We start from the raw sequence: 17,250 nt of genomic DNA, 5'->3' as shown, positions 1-17,250 counted from the left end.
CTTCCGTATGAATCAAACACGTAGCAGTTTTGTTATCATAATAAATTTGAACTGAATATTTTAAAATATCAAATTTTAAATAATAAAAGAAGTGATTTATTCAGAAAACAAAAGTGATTACCATGTTATACACAATATATTCAACTTCTTAGGTATATTGTATTACACATTCTTGTTTCTTGCATGACCATGTAATTGTCAAATCTTCTAACATAAAAACATGACCAAAGGTGAATTTTGTTTCATCTCTAGCATTAACAAAATTTACATCTAAGTAACCCACAAGTTTTAGCCTATCTGACTGATAGCATAACTTGAGTTCTTTAGTTATTTTTAGATACCAAAAAATTATTTCACTGCTTCCCAATAAGTAAGCCTAGGATTGCTTTGGTATCTACTTACTAGACTCAATGCAAATCTTAAATCAGGTTTAGTGCAAAGCATAACATACATAAGGCTTGCACAAGTAACATTCCAACTTTTTTTGTCCATTTTTTGGACAATCTTGCTTAGTCTTAAGCTTTTAACCACAAGATTACCTTTTGCTTTCATTTTTTTATTTTAAATTTCTTTAAAATGTGATCAAGATATTTCTCTTGACCTAAACAAAGTAACCTTGATTTTCTATCTCTCTGAATTTTAATTCCAAGGATACATAAGGCTTCATTCATATCCTTTATTTCAAATTGAGTACTTAATTATGACTTAGTCTCATTTATCAATTCTAAGTCATTTTTTATAATTAGTATGCCATCAACATGTAAGAACAAAATTGTAAAACTTTCATTATGGATCAAACCCATTTCCATACCTAACAACAATTGGGCAGGTCATGAGCATCTAATCACCATGTGGCAAACTGGTGATTTTTCCCATTAATTGCCAACCACGGAACTGATTCTTGAGATGGGTTGGCTGGTCTCTAATTTACATTAGGATGATTTGCCACAACAAATTATCATTGAGTTTCGATTGAATTCAAATCATTATTTTTAGTGAGATGTAACTTGGATTTGCCTAAAATCCAATCTGGTTGCATTTCTTTGCACTTAGGAGGCTTGTTTTTTTTTTTTCACTGGATCCAATTTAACTACATTGTTATAAAGTAACCCATAATAGGGTTGAGAGAGATAGATTAGATTTGTCATTCTTAAGGAGGTGCTTGAAGGGCACGTTTCTAATAGGAAAAATCTTCGCTTTTTATGAAACGCATTGATGAGCGGGCATTTTTGCAGGGCCCATAATAATGAAACAAACAACAAAAACTATTTTTGTGAAGAAAAAAAGCCCAAAAATACATGTTGGACCCTCTTTCGGAAAAAAGTTCCCATTGGGGGGGGGGTGTCCAATTCCAATTCTGCAATAAAGAAACCACTGACAAGCAAACACCCCCTAAATGAAAAGCACAAGATAAAAGGAAAGGGAGAGAAAGAGAGAGTAAAACTTGCATTTTACTCTCCATTAAAAGAAAAACCATGTAAAACACATCCGTAAGGTCAGAAAAATGAGAAAAATAAATATTTGTACCTGCAAACGTTTCTAGCAAATATATTTGCATTCAAAATTGCATAACATACCAAACCAGGCCAAGTTTAGCAGTACTTCACAAATGAGAGAAAAATTCTACCTAAACTAGAGTAACTCAAGTTTGCCTGCAAGTGCACCAAGAAAAGGGAACAAAGGAAAAAAGAGAAAAGAAAAAGGTAAAGCAACCACTAACTCATCGTGATTTCTTGTGGGATAGATCAATGATGAAGCGATTAGGGGTGCAAATGGGTCAGATCCGGAACAGTTAAATACATGAGAGAGTTGGATCTAGTCAGATCTAAAACAATAAAAAATTGCAAAACTTCTACCATGAATCAAACCCATTTGCATACCTAAAAGCAATTGGGCAAGTCATGAGCATCTAATCACCATGTGGCTAACCGGTGATTTTGTCCATTAATCGCCGAGCATGGAACTGATTTTTTTGATGCATGTGCCTCCTCTGCTTGATTGCTTTCTCCAACCATTTCTTTTACACGTATTATCATCTTGACAACATAGAGGGTTCAATTCGGGTAGGGTGCCTTTTTTTCATGAAGGATAAGGAAACCACCCTCATAATCAGAGACCTAGTTGCATTGGCTAAGTCTGCCATACATACAGTCACTATTTCTACAGTGTAATCACATGGTGCACCACTTTCCCTCAAGAAATCGCCAAGCTTCAGTCGAGCAAGGGCTTATCCCTTGCCCTCATTAATACAAGGGGTTGATGCTCATGAGAATGAAACCCTGACCCGTCTAGTGGCCAAGGCCCCTTTCACTACACCAAACCCCTTGGGACTACGAATAAGGTGACTTGTTACTATGACTTGGATAGAGGTGATGTGATATAGCAAATTAAGAAGATCATTATTAAACCTTACATATTTGATACTCAAAGTTACAGTTACCACAAGATTATCTATAAATATTTAAAGAATATGTATAAAAATAGAAATTAAAAGAAAATCAAAGAAATAGTTGAAATTTAACTAAAAATTAACAAAGCTATAAATTGCTTCATAATCTAACTCTAGATAAACCTTAAATCATGGCTCCAAGGGCTCCACTCATCTAATAGGGGCGGCTTATGGATGTCACCAAGTTGACTAGACATCACAAGTTTGAAACCAATGGATGGAGTCCCAAGCTGGTGTACTCCTAGTTGGGTAGGGGGACCTCAAGGGTTTTACCAACCGGAGGCCAGCCAATGTGCAGCCCAAGATTGAGTGGTTTTGCCCTTAGATTATCCAAAAAAAAAAGAACTCTTGCATCTATTTATTTGCTACATATTTCTAATAAAACAAATTATCAATTTTCATAACCTACTAAACATATCAAATCTATCCTAAAAATATAGATCATGATCCAATATCTATAAAAAAAGATCTAAAACATAAAATGAACCCAAATGAACCACTTTGAACTCGGTTAGCTCTCTATGTTCATCCATCAAGTGACTTGTGGTGATGGGAGACAAGAAGCCACTACTAGATATTTGACTATCATTGACTGCCATCAAGTGAGTTATCAATCACCAGCGAGGTGGCCCTTTCCACCTCCCCCCCTGCCTCTCTCTCTCTCTCTTAAAGACCGGGAAAAACCTACACTTCTCACTAACGATAATTTACATGGAGAAACCACCCCCAGGTTTTTGCCATACTTATGATTGTTGTTCTCGCAGCCTAAAACTCTGTGGGCTTACCCCTTGGCCTCAAAGAATCAACCTCTAGTCCCCTTTCCTTACTAAAATGTACACTAGGCTTTGGTGTCAAAAGCCATGACCTCAAGAGCATAGATGACAAAAGTTTAAAACAACAAAGTATCAACAACCAAAAACTCAAGATAAATAGATTTTTTTTGAAAAAAACTTGTATTCAAATTCAAATATCTGTTCACAAGTCCAGCCTACAAATCAGGAAGACAAATCAAGCCAACCTACAAATCAGGAAGACAAATTGAATTCAAATTCAAGCTTGAGTTCACATCCTACAAATCAGAAAGAAGGATCAACACATAGTAAAACATGTTTTGTTCGTTAACATTTTTACTTGTATAGTTATTGTTTTACCATGTATACAAACTTATGTATTTAACTGGTTTTAGCGAAACACTAATGTATATTGTGCACCATAGAAAAGTGCATCAATTCATTCTTTTCATGGTATCAGAGCATACCAACAATTTGAGCATTATTGATGGCATCAAGTTCAATCTTTCCCCATAGCAATTCAACTTCGACCATATACTCGATGAGTGTAGATTTGTTGTTTTATCTTCATCCATCTGACAACCCTGGAACCAGTCTGGTTTCACAACCATTAGTTGAAGACAACTATTCTATATGGCATCGCGCCATGTGTATGGCGCTCAATGCGAAAAACAAACTCGGCTTTGTTGATGGATCAATTCCAAAGCCCGAATCATCCTCGCCTGATGCAGTTGCTTGGAAAAGACGCAACGACATGGTACTGTCGTGGATCCTTAATGTCATTCACAAGGATCTTGCAACAAGCATGATATATGCCAAAATTGTCGCGGAAGTCTGGAATGAACTCGAAGACCGGTTCTCACAGTCCAACGGCCCTGAATATATCAAATTCAACACGAGATCATCAACCATATCCATATCCACGTACTTCAATAAACTCAAAGGAATGTGGGACGAGTTATCCACATACATTTTGATCCTCACATGTTCGTGTGGAGCCATGAAATGCTTAAATGACATGCAACAACAATGACATCTTATTCAGTTCCTTATGGGACTCAACGATAGCTTCAGCGCTATTCGCAGCCAACTCCTTCTCATAGAGCCTATGCCTTCCGTCGCCAAGGCGTATGCACTAGTCATTCAAGAAGAACGACAATGTGACGTAAGAAGTATATCAATGTCCGAGTCAGTTGGTGCACCGACTGAAATTGCAACTGCCGTTAAAACATTTTCCAGCCAAGAAATTAATAATAAAGGGCGACCAAATCGTCCTAGGCCGAAGTGCGAGCATTGTGGAAAACTCGGTCACATTAAAGCTAAAAGCTTTTATATTCATGGCTTCCCACCACATCAAGGAAAATCTTCTTCGACACGGGCCAATGCCAATGCTGTCAAAGCCAATGTTGCAAATATTAACCCCCAATCGCAGTTTACTCCAGACTAGTATGAGAAAATCATAGCTCTCATAAGCCAAGGTAACCTAAACCCCGTAGCAATTCTTGCAGGTATACTCTCCTCTCAACCCAAGTATGTGTTTCTGTCCACAAATCAAATATGGATCATAGATACAAATGCAACCGATCATATGACCAACAACATTCATAACTTGATTTCTCCTGTACCATCTAGATATCCACATGTAAGGATGCCTAATGGATCAACCAGTCAAGTTTCACATTTTGGCAATGTCGAGCTGTCACCCAATATCACCTTGTCCAATGTTCTATGCATATTCGAGATAACAATTATGAAATCATATTCAAGAAAGATCAGTGTATTTTGCAGGACCCTCACTTGAAGATGAAGATTGGAGCGGGTAGGATGCATAATGGACTATATATTTTTGAGATGGATGGTAAAGTTTCTTTGAATGTTAATTCACCTTCTCTTTGGCATTTTAGACTTGGACACTTGTCAAACTCTAGAATTAGCCCTTTGATTAATTCAAATAAAATTCCAGCTAGTTTCATTCATGATCCTTGCTCTATTTGTCACAAGGCTAAGCAATCTAGATTGCCCTTCCCTCAAAGTTCAATATCCACCTACAATCCTTTTCAATTGATTCATTGTGATGTTTGGAGACCGTATCACACATCATCCAAAGAAGGAGCACAATATTTTCTCACCATTGTCGATGATTTTAGTCTCAGCACTTGGATTTATTTGATGCGCTACAAATCTGAAATGTTTGGTTTCATTCAACATTTCCTTTCTCTCATTTTAATGCAATTTCAAACTCAAGTTTTAAACATTCGATCCGACAATGGCAAAGAATTTTTGTCGAATGAAATGATCCTATTTTTGGCCAAAAAAAGAGAATCAATCACCAGCACAGTTGCGTTGCAACGCCTCAACAAAATGGGCAAAAATATAGAGATTTGCTCAACATTGCCCACGCATTAAAATTTCAAGGAAATTTACCTATCAAGTTTTGGGGAGAATGTATATTGACCATAACCTACCTTATAAATCGTCTTGCATCTCAACCACTCAATGGAAAATCACCATATAAGATTTTATACAAGAAAATGTCCAATTATCATCACCTTAAGATTTCCGGATGTTTATGTTATGCACATAATATACATGATTCTCACATATTCGATGCTCGTGCCCGTAAATATATATTTATTGGATATGCTTACGGTCAAAAGGGTTATAAATTATATGATCTCGATAACCAAAATATTTTTATAAGCCGTGATGTAAAATTTTATGAAAATAACTTTCCTTTTCAAAATGATTATGATTCCAATGATGATAGGTGTGTCATCCCCAAACCATCACTAGAATCGATTGAAATGAGACCTAACCCAATCATCATACCCACTTCACCCAATTTTGAATACCCTTTTGATCACACCAACCACATTCCTCAACATGACTCACCAAGCAATCAATCTCGCCGACCTTCACGCCATCGCAACCCTCCATTATATCTCCCTAATTACACGATCAACAAATTCAAGTGTGACTCCGAAAGGTACTCACTATCCCATTTCCAAATATCTCTAATACAACAAATTCTCACCATCCCATCAGGTGTTCCTTGCAGCCATCACTCAGACTTCAGATCCAAAGAGTTTCATCTAAGTCATGAAACATCAATATTGGCAAGACGTAATGGCAAAGGAAATTCATGCTTTGGAAGACAATCACACTTGGTCGTTGGTCACATTGTCTCCAGACAAACAAGCCATCAGTTGCAAATGGGTCTACAAAACTAAATATAAATCCGACGGGTCCATTGAGCATCACAAGGCTCAACTAGTAGCAAGATGATTCACGCAAATTTACGGATTGGACTATCATGACACATACGCACCACTTGCCAAAATTACCACCGTTAGGTGTCTACTTGCCGTCGTAGCTGTTCGAAACTGGCACCTTTATCAAATTGATGTGAATAACGCATTTTTACATGGAGACTTACATGAAGAAGTCTATATGCAAGTATCGCCGGGTTTTTCACGAAAGGGGGAGAATCTTGTTTGTAGACTATACAAGTCTATATACGGCCTCAAACAACCATCCTGCAATTAGTTTTCAAAGTTATCATGTTATTTGATCACATTAGGATTTGATCAATCCAAAGTTGATTATTCACTATTCTCACGCAAAAGAGGTGCTTCACTTACCTTGGTCTTAATATATGTCGATGACATTATCTTAGTTGGCAATGATCTTAATTACATCCAGCTTCTCAAGGCCAATATCAATCATCGTTTTCAACTCAAAGATCTTGGAGTGCTGAAATACTTTCTTGGCATTGAAGTGGCATGGTCGCAAAAAGAAATATTTTTATCTCAACGCAAATATACCCTCGACATCATTGACCAAGTTGGATATCTGGGTGCTCGACCATCTTCTGTTCCCATGGACTCCCTCCACAAACTCACTAATGATGTTGGGCATTAACTTCAAGATGAGAGTGCCTATAGAAGACTCGTTGGAAAGCTTATCTACCTCACAATAACCAGACCCGATATAATGTATGTGGTACATACTCTCAGCCAATTTATGGGCACACCACGACAACCACACATGGATACAACTCTTTGTCTCGTTAGATATCTCAAGAACACTATGGGACAAGGAATTCTTCTATCTAGCACAAGTACTTTACAACTTATTGGTTATTGTGACTCCGATTGGGCTGCATGCCCAATAACCCAACGGTCCACAACTGAATTCTGCACGGTGCTCGGCACAAGCCTCTTGTCTTGGCGCACCAAGAAACAAACCATAGTTTCACGATCTTCAGCTGAAGATGAATATCGGTCCATGGCTACAACCAATTGCGAACTTACTTGGTTGAAATATCTCCTCTCAGATCTGGATGTCAATCATACTCAACCAATGCGGTTATATTGTGACAATAAAATGGCTCTCCACATTGCTGCAAATCCTGTCTTTCATAAACGAACAAAACACATCGAGCTTGATTGTCACCTCATTCATGACAAGATTCAAAATGGCTCCATTCAGACATATTACATCCCTACTTCATCCCAGCTAGCTGATATATTCACCAAGGCACTGAAGCAACCATCGTTCTTAGCACTTAAGACCAATTTGGGTGTGTTTGACCCACACGTCCAACTTGAGGAAGAGTATTCAAATTCAATATCGGTTCACAAGTCCAGCCTACAAATCGAGCCAACCTACAAATCAGAAAGATAAATCGAATTCAAATTCAACGTTGAGTTCACAACCTACAAATCAGGAATAAGGATCAACACACAATAAAGCATGTTCTGTTAGTTAACATTTTCACTTATATAGTTATTGTTTTACCATATATACAATCTCATGTATTTAACTAGTTTTAGCAAAATGCTAATGTATATTGCGCACCACAAAAAAGTGCGTCAATTCATTCTTTTCAACTTGCATTATTTTTTAAAATATCGATAGTAATAAACAAATATTTTTAAAAAAAAAAAATATGAATAAGTACAAATAGAATATATTAAAAAAATAGATGACATTTTCATGATTTATAGCTATTAAAAACATAAATATCATTTTTAAAACATGATATTTATGATTTTATGAAAAAATCATGATATTTTGAAAATACCACCATAAATTACCATTTAAAGCTTAGGCAATTTCTCGAAGTATTTTCTTGATTTTTAAACATGATATTTACGTTTATACATAAATCATGATATTTCAAAAAAATGCAAAAAATTGTTGTATAATTTTAAGTAATTTTTCATGATACTTTCATGATTTTTTTCATAAATATTGCGATGTTTTCACACTACTCATGGATTTCAAACTTGCAAGTTATTGCCCCTTACCAGATGAACAAAGCCTTTATGGACCCTCTTTCCTTCTCACCTACTTGAATTCGGTTCAATCAGGTGAGTAGGGAGCAAAAATTCCTTAATAAGAGTCGGGATCTGTCACTGGCTAAAATCGAAGTGCCCCAATGTACCTCAAATGATGGTCGGGAACACTAGGGGCAGATAGGAGGGATAAAATTTTTTGCCCTTCTTTAAGCAAAATATAAAAATTTATATTGCTCTCTTTATATTTTAGTTTTATATTCTATTTTATTATAAAATGTGTTTGCCCCCCATTAAGCAGAATCTAAAAATTTATACTGCCTTCGTTTATATTTTAGTTTTATATTTTATTTTATTATAAATTTTTTTTTGACCCCTTTTAAGCAAAATCCTGGATCCACCCCTGTGGAACACGAGACTAATCCAACTTGATAACAATTGGGTCGGGTACTCCATGGGACAAAGTTAGGTTCCGGTATAATTAGCTTTGATAAGCTTGCTGTCAGGTTTGGTCGAGACAACCTGATTTCCACTCGTAGCAATTATTGGCGCTTTCTTTAAAAATAATGCACAAAAGAAAATACAGAACATTACTAAGCTGTTTAAAGCTGTTATTTTTCTTGAGTTTTTCAAAATCTCCCTGTAATATCGCGATATATATAGTCTTGAGTTTCTTACTTTTACCTTGTTTTTTTTTGAGAAATTTACATATAAGTTCTTAACGTATGAAGAAATTATGTTAAACTACTTGGCCTTTTAAAAGTTTAATATAAGCTTGACATTTTTAGAAATTGCTTAATAATCGCTTCTATTACCTTATGTTAAATTTGATCTTTTTGATCTTTAATTCCTATTAAAGATGTTTTCTCAATGATTTATTTTGAAGAATAGCCTTAGTTATCTTTCTGCATTCAAGGAATTGTATTCCACAAAGGACGCCTTAAGAGTACATTGCATGTGCAAAAGAAAATGTTCTAATTAAAATTTATTTAGATAACTCTTTTGCTATGACAAAAGTTGTTGAATCACTCCAAATACACCCGAAAATCTCACATTTTTTTGTGTTATTTTCTATCACCAATCCAACTCCCATGATTTTGAACCCAGAGAAATGGATTCCTAGAAAATATACTGAGCAAGTTTGCAAAAATACTTGTTGATACTTCAAAATGAGTTATTGCTTACTAAAACGATTGTTATAACTCAAAGTTATGCTTATCAAAGCTATAGACTGTGTCAAGGATCTTGATGATCGTAGTATTTTGTTTTCTAAAAATCATATGATTAATCTCCTTTGGTTGCAATTGAACGAATCACATAGATAGACACATTTTAGCAGAAAAAATGTTACATTAGGACAAATTAACTCTAAAAGTTTAGACTTATTTTGGTAAATATAAGCACAGACTTCACTTCAGTGGGTTATATTTTATTTGGAAAGTGATTCTACTTAATAAAATACTAGGATTTCTGTACATTGCTTCAATTAGTTTAGGAATGACAGGCATTTGCTGCTAAAAAACTTAAATAAAATTTTCTAATATGACACTCCAGTTTTTCAAATTTTTTTTGCACTTTTTAGTATAGTTTAGTGTCACATAAATTATTTTTATCACTGTGCATTTGTACCCACCTTAGCTTAAAATCCTGTCTCTGCCACTGGTTAACTTGTATAGAAAATGACTATTTTGACCTTTTTTTAATTATGAAAAAACTCCTAACTTCCAGCTAAGACAAAAACTAACAAGGGAACTAACACTTTTTGGACAGAGAAAGTTGGGTTTAGGCAGACCCTACCAGTTATACAACCATACCTTTTGGGGTTCAAACTTGCAATGTCCCAACACAAGGTGACAAGCACTAATTGCTCTTGCCAGACAAGCGGAGACCCCATTAGTAAGGGAAACTGATACTTGAAGAAACCAAACCAATGAGTTAGAACCTTAAAGAAAAGAAATTGGTGCTGCAGAGAATGGATGGCTAGATGGTTGTGTATGTAAAGACCATGGAAAAAAAATCTGTGTCGGACACGTGTCAGACACATGCCCTGCACGTGTCGGACACGTGTCAGACACATGCCCTGCACGTGTCGGACACGTGTCACGGTCGGTCCGCCGTTTCGGACCCGGATCCGAGCTGGACCCGAGCCCGAACTCGGACCCGACTTCTCGATCGTTCGAGAACCCTGTGACTTTAAAAGTCACAGGCGTCTCGGGCGAGGGGCAAAACCCCTCGCCCCTTCTCTCTCCTCTGCACCGCCCCCATCACGCTCCCGCCGACGATCGGAGACGCCGGCGAGCGGTTCCGACCGGCCGCCTCCCCTCCAGCTCCGGTGAGTCCCCGATCGCTGCTCTCTCTCTCTCATCGCGCGATCGCTGCTCTATTCCCCTCTGCGCCGTCTCCGTCTCGCCGTTGTCGCCGGCGATCAGAGACACCGGCGCGCGACTCCGCCACCACCTCTTCGCTTCCGCCGCTTCCCCTGGGGCCACCAACGGCCCGAGAAGTTGCCAATCGTCGCCTCCCCCTTGTTGTCTCCCCTTCAGCCGCCGACCTTCGACAGTCGGTATCCTCGCCGCCGACGACCGACGATCCTCCCTGCGGCCACCTCTTCGCCTCCCCTCTGAGTTCCGGCGACCCAGTGGCCTCCGAGCATCGGCGACTCGCCGCCGACCTCTTCCCCTCTCTGCTGCTCCTCCCTGCGTCTGGCAGACGCTCCGGCAGCCCGTGAGCCTCGGCAGCGCCACCACCCTCCGTCTGGTGGCCTCGTCCTTCCAGCCTCGATGACGCGGGATCTCCTCCTGTCTGGCGATCGACTGTGCCAGGACCCTAACGTCGGAGCCATCAGCGCCCTTTCCACTCAGCTCCTCCCCCGTCGCTGCGGTCTCGAAGGTATAACCCTCCTCTCTCTCTCTCTTTTGTGTGCTGGGTAGATCGACAGGGGGACTGAGCCCCCTGTCATCGCCGTCGGTTGGCAGGGGGCAAAAACCCCCTGCCTCCCTTTGTTCTGGGTCGACAGGGGGCTGGGCCCCCTGTCGTTGGCTCTTCTTAGCAGGGGTTCCGCCCCCTATCATTCTTTTTACCGTTAGATGACTGGGGGGGGGGGGGGATGAGCCCCTGTCGGCAAGGGGTTAAACCCACTGCCTTCCTCTTTGTATCGGTCGACAGGGGGACTGAGCCCCCTGTCCTCGTGGCCTTGTCGGCAGGGGGCTCGCCTCCCCTGCCATTTTGCCTTGCCGGCAGGGGGGTTCAGCCTCCCCTGCCTTTTTGCTTTGCCGGCAGGGGGCTCTGCATCCCCTTGCCTTTAGCTTTGTCGGCAGAGGGTTTCGCTCCCCCTCTGCCCTTCTTGTTGTTTTGGTAGGGGGCCTTTGTCCCCTTGCCTTTGCCTTTGTTTGCTTCCTCGGCAGGGGGCGAGGAACCCCTGTCCTTGCTCTTGTTTTTCCGGCAGGGGGCTTCGCCCCCTGCCTTATGTTGTTCTCCCGGCAGGGGGCGGAGCCCCCCTGCTCGCTTGTTGCTCCTCGGGAGGGGGCTCTGTCCCCCTGTCCTTGTGTTGTCTACAGGGGATAGAGTTCCCCGTGCATTTGTGGCTCAGCAAGGGGCGGAGCCCCCCTGTTCTCTTGTTCTTTCTCGGCAGGGGGTTCTGTCCCTCTGTCTCTTGCATTTTTGCCGGCAGGGGGCGAAGCCCCCTGCTTTCCTGTTTTCGAGCAGGGGCTTGCCCCCTGCATTTCGTTGTTCTCCGGCAAGGGGCTTTGCTCCCTTGCCTTGTTCTTGTTGTCGGCAGGGGGGCTGCGCCCCTGTCTCGTGTTCTGACAGGGGGGTGTTCCCCCTTGCCTTGTTGTGGCAGGTGTGGTAGGGAGCTTTTGCTCCCTCCCCTGCCTTTCCTTGTGCTAGCAGACAGAGAGTTCCTGCTCCCTGCCTCTGCTGCTGTTGCCAAGCAGGGCTGAGGCCCCTGCCTCTGGCACCCTTGTCTGCAGGATGCAGAGCTCCTGCCTCTGCCTTCTGCAGGCAGGAGACCTTGCTGTGTTTGCTTCTCTTTTCTTATATGGCATATACTAATGTTCTAAGATCTCCAGGTTGAACGGTGGATCCAGCTCACCCTCTGTGGCTCGAGCTCTTCTTTGCCTACGCTGCATGCGTACGAGGACCCGCAACCCCTTAAGGTAGGGGATTTTTGTGCGAAAGGACAATGAACTGATAAATGCTAAAATAAGAAAGATAACTAAAATAGGACAATATATGTATACGTATAATGTATATATGTATGTCTTTACCTTCAAGGACGCGGTTTTGTGATCCTTGTCCTCTTTACTTTCCTGCACTTTTCTTTCTGTCGCCGTCGCGCTATATGTGCCTAGGCTTTTCATTCCTGACTTTACATTTCCTGTCTTTTAACTCAAAGACGCGGTTTTGCGATCCTTGTCGTCTTTACTTTCTCGTACTTTACTTTCTTGCTGCCCCGCGCTTTGCGCCTTGGCATTTACTTGCTTAAGTCTGCTCTGTTCTTCAATATGCAAGTCCTGGTCCTCCTTTATGTTCTTGCACTTTACTTCCTGTATTTACTTGTTGCCCCGCGCTTTATGCGCCATGGCTTTGCTTCTGCTTTATTCTTCGTATTTTACTTTCCTTTGCTGACGTGCTTGCTCTTGCACTTACCTTTTGTATGTATTCGTCTTTACCTTGTTGCATCGCCTCGTGCATATGCCTTGTTCATGCATGTATCCTATCTCTGTCGCATCCTCCTTTTCCTGCTTGCGCTTATTGATCTATCGAGGTGCAACCCCATGCCTCGTGAGTCGTCCTTTACACTTGCGTAGTCAGTATAGGATCTCTTACCTCACGAGTTGCTTGCGTAGTTGCCTGCTTGTGCGTTACGATGATCGAGGTATGATCTCATACCCCGTGAGTACCTCTAGCGTTCTACCCTCGCGATGCGGCTTCGCTCATCGAGTCTTGCCCCTCGATTTGCCTTTGTATTGGTTTGTGCACGAGTTTGCCTCTTGTCAGCTTGCGCTCCTTGAGCGTAGCTTCGAGTGTATAGTGTATATCGTTTCACTTATCTTAAAGGTCTCGACACACACTTATGCACTTCAGTCCTCCAAAGACGATGTCTTAGGTGCGATCCTATCTTCAGGAATGTATAGCTTATAAAGTGATAGTGGCCAGATCTCCCAAATCGATGCATTCGGGATAGCTGTGTTACAACCTCAGTTCACCTATTGGATACGACTTAGATAACCCTGTTTAGGATCCTGTGCACGAGTAGGGCGGGGATCCTAGCGAGGTACTTGCGCCATCCCTAGATCGGCGTAACCTCACCTTTGATACGAGACCTAGTTTCTAGGCTTTCTGGCTCAACCATGTTTGTAGCGCCTTCCTTCGTGAAGGTATTGTTGGATCTCCTATAAGGGACTCATGTTCTTCCTTTTGTAGTTCTACCCTTAGTCATGTACGATATGTTTGGACTGCGAGAGCAGATCGAGAGGTCTATAGTAACCTCTAAGCGTGTATTGACATATTAAGCTAATCCTATTATATTGATTTTCGCCTAATAGGCAGATTGCTCACGATTGTCTATAGGATTCGAGCACGATCAGTTGGAACTGAATGAGTTCACTGCAGGCTTTTATAAAGTAGAAGCATTAGGATTTCCTGCGAGAGATCGATACCCCTCTTATCGTGGTTGTACTTTTGAACAGATACGTTGCGTACTATGATGAGTAGGATGAGAGGCCTATGTCTGCCTCGAACATGCAATGGCATGTGTTTGAGATCACAAGAGTGATGTTTCTACCCTCACTGAGGATTGACCCCCCTTTTTATCATGATTGTATATGTGAATAGTTACAATGCGTACTGCTGTGAGTAAGATGTGAATTGTGTGCTTGCCTCGAACTCGCAATGACGCGTATAACTCACCTAAATAATAATCATGCGCCTTTACGGGCAAGATGCTCGAATGGGTTGAAAGACCAGAGCATGAGAATGGGACGGCGGTTAAGAAACCCTCCTTCGTGCTCATTCGGGACGGTTCATCAAGAGAGAAGATGGATGGTACAAAACTCCGATGGACAGTCATATATGGCAATCTCGGGCAAAGATCCGACCTTCCCCAGTCATCGGAGGTTAGGAGAAATCCTTCGAGCCACTTCTGCAGAAGTACGGATGCGCATCCATTGGGCCTTTGTTTGCCTTTGGGGATTTACTCTCTTGGTCACAGACCGTCCCCTTAGGAAGCAGACACAGTCAGTCATTCGGGGTATAATAAAATACATAGCATAATGGACCCTCGAATCGATCTCGGCTATTTCTACGTTTTGCCTTATGCGTACCCACAACGACCTGCTTAGTAATGAGACAAGATATAACTTATGCACATGATCATGAGATATGCATGTTGTGACGTGCGTTGCTTGCTTGCTTGTTAGCTCGGTAGTTAGGTATGCTACTCGTTGAGCTAGGTACGCCTGTCGAGGCGTTACCCTTGTTGGTTAAACTGCTTACGCAGTTCCTTGTTTAGTAATAACTAGCTTATCATACTAGTTGATTGCTTATCCTGTGTAGCTTATGAATTGCTTGTGATGCAATAGCTTGTGCCTCACGATTAATGCAATCACTTATCTATGGATTGAGCCATCTTATGGTACTTGTATATGTATTATGAGTGTTATGAATACCCGTCTTATGCAATTGCTTTGCTTGGCTGGTGGATAGAGTTAGTTATTCTTCACCTATTATATCAGTGGGATTGCTATAGTTGTTTGTTTAGCACTTTGATCATCCCTGCTCTTGTGTGTAGTTGTTTGCTTTACTAGAGCTTTGCTTACTCCACAACACATTTGATTAGATCTGCTAGTCTTACTTGTTTATGCTTGAGCTAGCGTTTATCTTACTTATTGCAGCTTCTGCTCTTTCTTGTCCTTTGCACCCCTACTAGTTTGTTGTGTGATTGACCCATTTTCATGGGCAGGTGGTGAACAGGTTGAGACAGCTTGAGATGGCATGATGACGCAATGCATTCAAGGCACTGCCCTTTCCTGACGTTGCGCTTCTGGGGACCCTTTTGATAGATGTGGTATAAGGTTTCTTTGAAAGCATCTCTTTTGATTAGAACTCGGGATTTCTAAAACTGTATTACCAAAATGTGGTTCTTCTTTTCATTTCAATAATATATTTGAATTGCAAATCGGTTTGTAAGGGGGAATCTGCTTTTGATGGTAATGTGCCCAAGGTTTAGGGACTTGTTGTTTTGAACCCGATCTTCCGCTGAACTCATGTTTTAAACTTTGAAAAATGATTGATTTCAAAGCTTTCAACCTTTTCATAAAAGGTTTCAAGTCCATGATTTTGGGGCGTTACAACTTTTGGTATCAGAGAACTGGGAAAGTGGTAATCCTTGATCATCCGCCATCTGCATCGCACTGTGAGTATTATTTCTCTTAACTTATTTTGTAGTTATTTTAATTAAAGAATGTGTTTTTGCTTAGATGTTGTTAATAGACTAATCAAATCTATAGACGCATTAACCGGAGCAGTGGAGCAGCTCCAAGCGATGGTCCAGAACCTGAATCATATGGTTGATAGGTTGGTTTGCACGAGCACCAATCTAGAACGAGGTATCAGCCCTCATGTTTTGTCCGGTCCTAGGTGCTTTTGAGACCTCGATAGTTGTTATTTTTGCGGAAAGGTGGGTCATTCTGCTGAAGTTTGCCACTTTAAGCAACGTCGCGACAGAAAGTCTGCAGAAGATACTGCTGACAACAAGCGTCAACCTGCTAAAAGACAGAAAGTAAGTGAAGAAAACGAGCCTCAACGATCGTTAAACCCAAAGTGTCTGTGATGTAATCGTATTCACCATGGACAGGCATGTCCTCGAGCCTCTGGTGGCTGCTTTTATTGTGGCAAGGTGGGCCACTTTATCCGTGATTGTCGCATAAAGAAGGTGGATGACCTTCGGCGAGTGGGCAGTACGCCCCAACCTCCTCAGCAATAGCAACAAAACACATAGAAATTGTCGAGTAGACACTTTTGTTAGTCTTAGTTTAAGGCTTTTTTGTGTGTGTTGTTGCGTATTTTTGTTAAGTAAAAGCTTATCGATGGAATTTTGTGTGACTTTGGTGTCTTTGTGATCTTAATGATTGTGATGCTTATTAGGTGAATGACGTGTCACGCCTACAACTGATTAACTTTTAGGTGGTTGACTTGTACGCCTACAAATCATTAGTTTAGATCACTTAGATATATGACACCTCACGACTACAAATGATTAGTAGTTTGATGATACATCACGCCTACATCACTGTGTTGCAGGGGTTTCCCATTTATGATGGGTTGTGTGATTTTTTATCATCCTTGTATAGCATGATTGGCGAATATCATGAGTATTGGACTAGAGAAGTCTTGTAGATATGTGCGTGTGTTTCACGCTGAAGTGGTCGAATGCGATGTGCTTCGAGGTAAGAATTGTGGATGCATATGATGGTACAAAGATTTGAATTGTCTTATTTGCACATACAACTTGAATCCTGTGAATTTATTGAATTACGTAGGAGCTACGTAAGTTGAAGTTTAGTTGATTCATAATACGTTATTTGCGTATTTCTGTGTATAGAATTTATGCTTTGATTGCGCACGCTTTGAGGTCCTATTTGAGGATATAATGTTTCTTGTGGCATTGATGAGTTGTGTAGTGTAAATCTTCTATGGGATGTGATTG

The sequence above is a fragment of the Nuphar pumila genome, chromosome 11 (genome assembly GCF_984573655.1).
Source record: "Nuphar pumila chromosome 11, dmNupPumi1.hap1.1, whole genome shotgun sequence".
NCBI classification, from domain to species: domain Eukaryota; kingdom Viridiplantae; phylum Streptophyta; class Magnoliopsida; order Nymphaeales; family Nymphaeaceae; genus Nuphar; species Nuphar pumila.
Note: the sequence above shows the minus strand (reverse complement) of the source record.